The sequence below is a fragment of the Saccopteryx leptura genome, chromosome 6, assembly GCF_036850995.1.
Source record: "Saccopteryx leptura isolate mSacLep1 chromosome 6, mSacLep1_pri_phased_curated, whole genome shotgun sequence".
Taxonomy (NCBI): domain Eukaryota; kingdom Metazoa; phylum Chordata; class Mammalia; order Chiroptera; family Emballonuridae; genus Saccopteryx; species Saccopteryx leptura.
The window spans coordinates 112,606,914-112,614,928 of record NC_089508.1 but is presented as its reverse complement, the minus strand read 5'-3'; the positions used below and the strand labels follow the sequence as shown (position 1 = coordinate 112,614,928).

The 8,015-nt window shown below is 36.0% G+C and overlaps 1 pseudogene; it reads left to right on the top strand.

The window, feature by feature from the left end:
- Positions 1-1,039: 1,039 nt before the first annotated feature.
- Positions 1,040-1,183, top strand: LOC136377968 (small nucleolar RNA SNORA48; annotated as a pseudogene).
- Positions 1,184-8,015: the final 6,832 nt, after the last annotated feature.

Genomic DNA, 8,015 nt, shown 5'->3' with positions numbered 1-8,015 from the left:
AAAATAGTTGAATTTAGTTAAGGTGGGGAGAATTATCATGAGAAAATATAGGTGATATGATTTAAAAGTTTTATCAATACATACATAATAAAATAACAATGTTTCTAAACTTGGTAATATTTTTCAATGTTGAGTGGGTTAAATCAAACCCGATAAATCAAATAATAAAAAATTAAATCAGGAAAGCTTTCAAAATCTTCTATGTAAAGGTTGTGTCTTGATGGGCTATGAATGGTAAGGGATATAAAATATATCTTGTATCAAAATGCTCATATTGCAATTAAAGAGACAAAAGACATAAAAAGAAAAGTTTGATGAGCAACACATAATCAGTACTCCAAGATTTGTGTGACTATGCTACTGGAGATAAGGAAATATTTTGAATTTTGATGTTTGAAATTTCACTAGTTATAAATAAATAGAATGATTATATGCAGATAAGTGTTTATAGATTTTTTTTGTTGTTTCCTTCCCTAAGTTTAGGAGCAAACTTACCATAATGGCATTCTTGATTTGATACCAGTCCCAGATAGGTCCGAGACTGCCAAACTGTAGCCCTAAAACAAACAGTATTTGTGTCCAGATATATAGTCTCAATAATGGCAATGAACTGAATTCCTGAGATCCACTTCAACAAAGTACTGCAGGATTCAGAATGCCAGCAAGCCAAAACTGTCTCATAACAAAGATATTTTTCTTAGAGATTATAATGAAAATGTAGGTTTTGTTTATCATAGACACAATTGCTTTGTTTATCATACTCTAGGCACAGCTGATATATTCTCATTATGGGTGGATTTTACTTTTTTCCATTTGCAATAGACTCATAGAAAATGCATTAGAATAGAAGAAAGAACTGAATTATAATGTTGGCTTTTTCATTGACTAAGTGTTTGAACTTCTAAATGTCACTTAACCTTTGTGAAACTTTGTTTATTTTTCTAAAAAAATAGAAAGTATCTCAGGCTGTTATAATTGAAATTCAAATATGATAAACATGTTAAAACAAACATATGTTCAGAATGTCCAGTATTTCTTAAGCCTTTAGCAATGGGCAAGGAGGCACCTGATTGGTAATGTTGTTCATATATCAGTCATGGACAAAGCAAACATAAATCCTTAGTTCATCTTAGCTTGATACCAGTGTTAGTGGCCACAGCTGTTTCATGCCTAGGACACATAAAAAATATTTTTTGATTACAATTTAATTTAGACCACTGAGAGGGTACCTCAAGGTTCATCTTGTTTGTTGTATCTGTAAAGCAGGCAAAAGGTATAGAGGTGCTAAGCTTGACAGTTTCTATTCACAGAATAAATTTGTGATACTGTTTTATTGAAATAATCTTTACTATATCTTCTATAACAATAATATCTATTTGGGAAAGCTTTTGACAGTGATAATTAGTTGCTATAAAACACCAAAAGTATAACACTCTTCAATTTGGTACCAAGTTATTAGGGAAAGATATACTTTTAATTTTTTCTAATATTTACCTTACCAGGTAAAAATTTTTTTTCCATCTTTTCCACATGAAAGGAAGGGAGATAGAGAGACTCCCACATGTGCCTCAACTGGGATCCACCTGGCAACACCCATCTGGGGTCGATGCTCTGCCGATCTGGGGCCATGATCACAACCAAGCTATTTTTAGCACCTGAGGCAGAGGCTCCACAAGCCATCCCCAATGCCCAGGGCCTCTGTGCTGAAACCAATCAAGCTGAAACCAAGAGGGGAAGAGAGAGAGAGAGAAAGAGAAGAGGGAGGGGCTGAGAAGCAGATGGCTGCTTCTCCTGTGTGCCCTCACAGGGAATTGAACCTAGTATTTCCACACGCTGGGCGACACTCTACCAACTGAGCCAACAGGCCAGGGCCTATCCAGGTGAAAATTTGATTTATATCTTCAATCAGGAACAGTGTTTCTATTTGTGACTATCTTAGTCATTGTGACAGACCAACATAGGGAATTGGTACTTGGTGGAAAATGACACATTTCTATAAATCATATGAGAAAGGTAGTTTAGAATTAATACTATAAGAATGTCAGCTACACATCATTAGCATCATTATCTTAAATTATACAGAATTTAAAAAATTAAGTATCTCTTTCATTCAATATAAAATTCCGCACAAAAATTTGAAGCAAATGTCACAAAAATAAAGAATAAGAAAAAATGGGTGATGAATCTCACTTTGTCATGCAGAACAGTACTATCTATGCATGTAAAATCAGAGTTGAATTTTCTTGGATCAAAAAACCCCATCAACGATTTCCATACATTATACTAAGCCACCGTAAGTCTAAACCCGCATCTGCAAGTCCAATGACTCTATAATCTTGCAAGCAGTCAACAACGCTGATTAAGAAGCCATATGTCTTTTAGCGATTATTTCAATACAAAATGATCATTTCTAAGTTGTTAATGCAACAAAAGAAGAATTTTCATAAGAATACATTTTAAAGTACAGTTTAATTCTTCCGTTGAATGCCCATTTATTATTTTTTTCCTCAAATCCCATGAAACAAGTCAGTATGTAAATAAGTGTTTTGCCAAAGTGAAAAGGAAATAAAAAGTCCCCAAACTTGGCACTAATAAGATTTCAGATGGGCTTCTGGTAATAAGCGTATGAAAATGATAGATACATTTCCTACTTCCTCCAGGGAGCTTCTCTCTGACCTAGTTGCACTGCTACATTCTTAAGTGTTTTCTACACCCGCCTCTTATGAAAACATTGAGGGAGATTTGGGGAGCTTTGTGATGTCTAAACGCAGTAAAAGAGAAGAGAAACAACTCAGGACAAAGAGGGTTAACCAAAATACAACATGGGTTTAACAAGACTTGAAAAGTAAAACCGTTTCTGGTGATTTATAAACAGATGATTTAAATTCCCAAAGAAATAGAAAGTAATATGGATATTTTTTATTCCTAGGAGCAAAAAAAAAACAACAACAAACAAACAAACAAAAAACAGGTTGAGAAACTAGAAGATAAAAACAATAGAGTAAAAACAGAGAAATGTATTTACAGAGCTACCCTGCTGCTAAGGCCACTTGCAATCAAGGCCCTTCTTAAAATGGCAGCCAGCTGCTGAGCGTGGAGTTCGGGAGCACATGGAGCACAGGCTGCTCACCGCAGACAATATAGACGTAATTGCTCTCCCAGAATGTTTGGGGGCTCCCTCTCACCACAAACCCCCTACACAGACCAGGGTGGTGCCGGATACTATCGACAAAATCTTTTGACATTAAACTCCTCCAATATGGAGTGGATTTTTAAGAGACAACACACTGCCAACTAGAATTTCCACACTTTGATAGTGAAAAGGAAAAGTAAAAAAGCAAAAAATGAAGACTTCCATAATTCTCCCTCTCAGGGATCCTATTTGATCTATGAGAAGTGTTTTGTGGAAGTGAAATCACATTGTTGAGAATAATGTTTAGGAATTTAAATGGCTTCGTAGGGAACAAAAAGACACTAGTTTGTTACATGGAACTTACATGACATAGATTATTGAAAATTTGGTAATAAATGGGACAGTGTGGGAGTAGGACAAAGTTAAGTCGAGTCTTTCATTTTGTTGTAAGCAGGTCTCCAGCAGAGAAGGACTTACAATTAGCTAAATGGGAAGCCGTGAGTTTGTTAGGAAAAACCTAAAAATGCTTACAGAATATAAATGCACCAAATAGATATTTTTTAGATACCTCTCATTTCTCAAAAAGCATCTTGCGCAGCCCTGGCTGGTTGGCTCAGTGGTAGAGCATCTGCCGGGTGTGTGGAAGTACTGGGTTTGATTCCCAGTGAGGGCATGCAGGAGAGATGCTCATCTGCTTCTCCACTCTTCTCCCTCTCCTTCCTCTCTCTGTCTCTCTCTTCCTCTCCCGCAGCCAAGGCTCCACTGGAGCAAGTTGGCCTGGGTGCTGAGGATGGCTCCATGGCCTCCACTTCAGGTGCTAGAATGGCTTTGGTTACAATGGAGCATCGCTCCCCAGTGGGCTTGCCGGGTGGATCCCTGGGCCTGCCAGGTGGATCCCCATTGGACACGTGCGGGAGTCTGTCTTGCTGCCTCCCCACTTCTCATTTCAGAAATATACCAAAAATAAATAAATAAATAAATAAATAAATAAATAAATAAATAAAAAAGAAGCATCTTGCTTGGCTTGGTCCATTTCTTTCCCGACATCCAGAGGGTTATTGTTTAGCTAGAGATTTTGAAGTCATGCTAAATGGTGAAAGAGGATTTTTGTCCATTTTACCCGGTAATGTGTTAAAATTACATGTTAAGTAAAACATTGATTTGTTACAGTAATTATAAAGCTACCCTTTTCAAGTCCTACTATGAGCTAGGTAGTATTTTATGCATTATATATGTTACCCTCTGTGAGACTAAGTTTTTCCAAAAAAGAAAGAAAATACTAAATAATGCTTAATTTTTGTGAAAAACTTTGATCAAATTAACTAATTACAAATATGTTCTAATCTGGTTAAAAGCATAGAAAAGAATTACATAAAAAATTAATGTTGTGACCATTCGCTCAGACCTTTGAGGAGAAGAAAATAGATAAAGGTAGGAGTAAAACAATGATTCTTCACAACATATAAACTATGAGCTCTGGAACAATATCACTATATAAGAATCAAGATGATGTTAATAAGATATTTACTGAGTACTTAATAAGCATATAATAGCTGCTAGTTCTTATTATACACCATATGCTATGCCTAATCCTTTCTTATTGTTGTTCTTTTAACCCCAGTAGCAGCTCTAGGGGACACATTTGTTATCCCCATTTTCCAGACAAAGTGAGGCTGCAAATATTTAATGACTGGTTCATATTTACACAGCCAAAAAATGGTGAAAGAAGTATTTTAATTCAGATTTCCTTGACTCCAAAGTGTATTCTCTATTGCTCAGCTACACTTTACTTAATTAGTCTAAGTCATCGACAGGCTCAGAGAAGGATGTAACTTTTAAGCCGTTGCTTCCAGAGGGCCTGTCAAGTACTGAGAATCTCAAACCAAGATGTAATCTAAACGCTAACATTGGGTCTAACCCTAATTCTTTGTAAGCATCAGTGATTTCAGTAAGCCCTCCTCTTTTGTGCAAGGGATGTATTTTGAGAGGAGAGGCCAGGATCTTCTGGTTGGAGATCTTCTGAAGTGGTACATGTCCACACACACGTTCAAATTCTTCTCCTATTGGGAATCTGAGTCATAATAATAGCTTCAGAATCTCAGTGTCTTAGCACATTTAATTTTCTCTGAGGGTGTATGTTCAAACAGACTCTTAGGGCACTGTGCTCCACAGCCACTCAGAGACCATCCAGAACACTTGCCTGTCTTGGACATCGGGTTATTTCCATTGGCATTAATACTGCAAGTTCATGCACATCTGTTTTCACTCTGATCATATACACATTTAAATTTTTAAAAATTTTAATGACAATATTGTCCTATAGTACTTTAAAATATGTATAATTTAGAGTCATATATAAAATAAATAATTTAAATGATCTAAATAACTTATATCTTAATTTTTGTTAATGTTCTAGGGTACAATGTGATTCTTTCATTTCAATGTGCATGTATGTGGTTGTCATATTACATTTAGATCTTTATTTTTATATCTAGTTACGTTAAATCTTCTTCTGTTGTGTTATTTTTAGGGAGCTTAGATATTTTGAATATATTGTATTTGTCTGGTTACTCAGACACATTACTTTTCAGAAGTCATTGTACTGAGTTGTACCTTAATAGGGCAGATGTGTGGTTTCCTTGTTCTGTGAGTCAGTAAAAACTGCAGGAAGTGAAGGCAAGGATTGGAATGGTTTAGTAAAAGATGTACTGAGAATTACCTGCCCTGGAATGTTTGTTTTCTTTCATTTCCCTTTTTTATGAGAAGTCCTTTGCTTTGCAGTATAAAATATTTTAAAACTGATCTCAGCCATTGTTTTTAATTATAAAAAAACAAGTGTCCCAATGTACATGTTTTCAAATGTGAAGTGAATTAATATTAAAGATATTTTCTTTTAAGAATTTTTTAAATCTGTAGAATGCATATAACTGACTTGTTATTTTCTGGATTCTTGTTTTTAGTTCCCTTACACTATATTTTAATTGTAAATATGAGCTTAATTTTCAGAATGTTATACTTGCTTTCTGCTATACCTGTTAAATGCATGAGACATCTTGTTTCTATTAATTTGATATAAATATCAAATAAGGTCATTGATATAGTAATCTGATTTTCTTCTTTTTTATTGAATATATATATATGTGTGTGTGTATATATATATATATATATATTATATATATATATATATATATTCATTGAGAGGAGGGGAGGCAAAGAGACAGATTCCTGCATTCCTGCATGCATCCCAACTAGGATCCACCTGACAAGCCCACTAGGGGGTGATACTCTGCCTATCTGGGATGCTGCTCTATTTCTCAGCAACTGAGCTCTTCTTAGTGCCCGAGGCAGAGGCCATGGAGCTATCCTCAGCACCTGGGGCCAACTTGCTCCAGTTGAGCCTTGGCTGCTCAGGAGAAAAGAGAGAGTGAAGTGAGAGGGTGAGGGGTGGAGAAACAGATGGGTGCTTCTGTGTGCCCTGAATGGGAATCGACTCTGGGATACCCACACTCCGGGCTGACACTCTACCACTGAGCCAACTGGCCAGGGCCTTCTTTTTTTTTTTTTTTTTTAAGTGAGAGAAGGGGAGATAGTGAAACAGACTCCCACATGCACCCCTACTCGGATCCACCTGGCAATCCCATCTGGGCTGATGCTCCAGTACCAAGTTCGTTTTAGCATCTGAGGCCATGCTTGAACCAGTGAAGCCACTGGCTGCAGGAGAGAAAGAGAGAGAAAAGGAGAAGAAGGAGGGGAAGAAAAGCAGATGGTAGCTTCTCCTGTGTGCCCTGACTGAGGATTGGACCCAGGACATCCATTCACTGGACTGATGGTCTAGCCAACTGGCCAGGGCCTGATTTTCTTCTTACTTTTAACTTTTACTTTTAACATTTTCAACTAATTTAATTGCTTTTCATTATGTTCAAAATAGGCAGTATCCACTCCCCTTTCAATTAGCTTCTCCTCTTAGCTCTAAAAATAATGGATATTTCCTTATTTCCTATAAGTTCTATCTCACCTTCTTTCATCACTGTCAGCATCAAATAAACCAAACTATACATACAGCATCCAATTTATAAGGGTTTATTTGTTTTTAAGGTAGAAAATAATATTTTTAAGTTTTACCAGGATTTGTTCTACAAAGTATATAATTTTTAAATAAAAATGAAACATTTATGAAGTATCCAGTGAGTGAAAGAGCTTTATGAATATAAAGAATAAAAAAAAGCGATATCTGGCCTCATGATATTTACATACACAAAAAGACAGTTAAAGTGTATCAATATTAAAAATGAAGACTATTTTATGCGGTTTTTCCTCCTTGACATTAGAAGCCTTTATTTCCACCGTGGGTTTGAAAGAGTGGTGAAGTGTTGAGTTTGCGGAGGAGAGGAAAAATGAGAAGCCAGAGAAAATGATAATGAAGATAATTAGCTGTCTTGAAGACACTCTTAAACTCTTGGAGACAACAGGTATTCACCACAACATGCCCAAGCCAGGAATATTTTATCTTCTTGTTTTTTCTCCACCAATGGATCTAGGTCTATAGTTATGAAGTATAAGGATTTTGCTAAGGAATATCATGTGGAGTGCTTTATGTACTAGGAAACAGACAGCAGAATCTGGAGAAAGATTTGCTTATTATTCTCCAATGCTAGAAATTACTCAGTGGTGGGAAATGTAAGGGAAGGTGATTGGTAAAGAAGCTGTGGAAGAAACACTGACTGGACCAATTAGCAAAGTAAAAGTGTAAGCAAATTATATTAATATATATAAACTCTTCACAGGAGCAAGTATTTAAAAACATAAGTTTATGTCAAGGACTAATGAAGGATCTGGTTGCACTGAAACTGTTTTTAAAGTTGTGAAGAAACATGACTTCAAG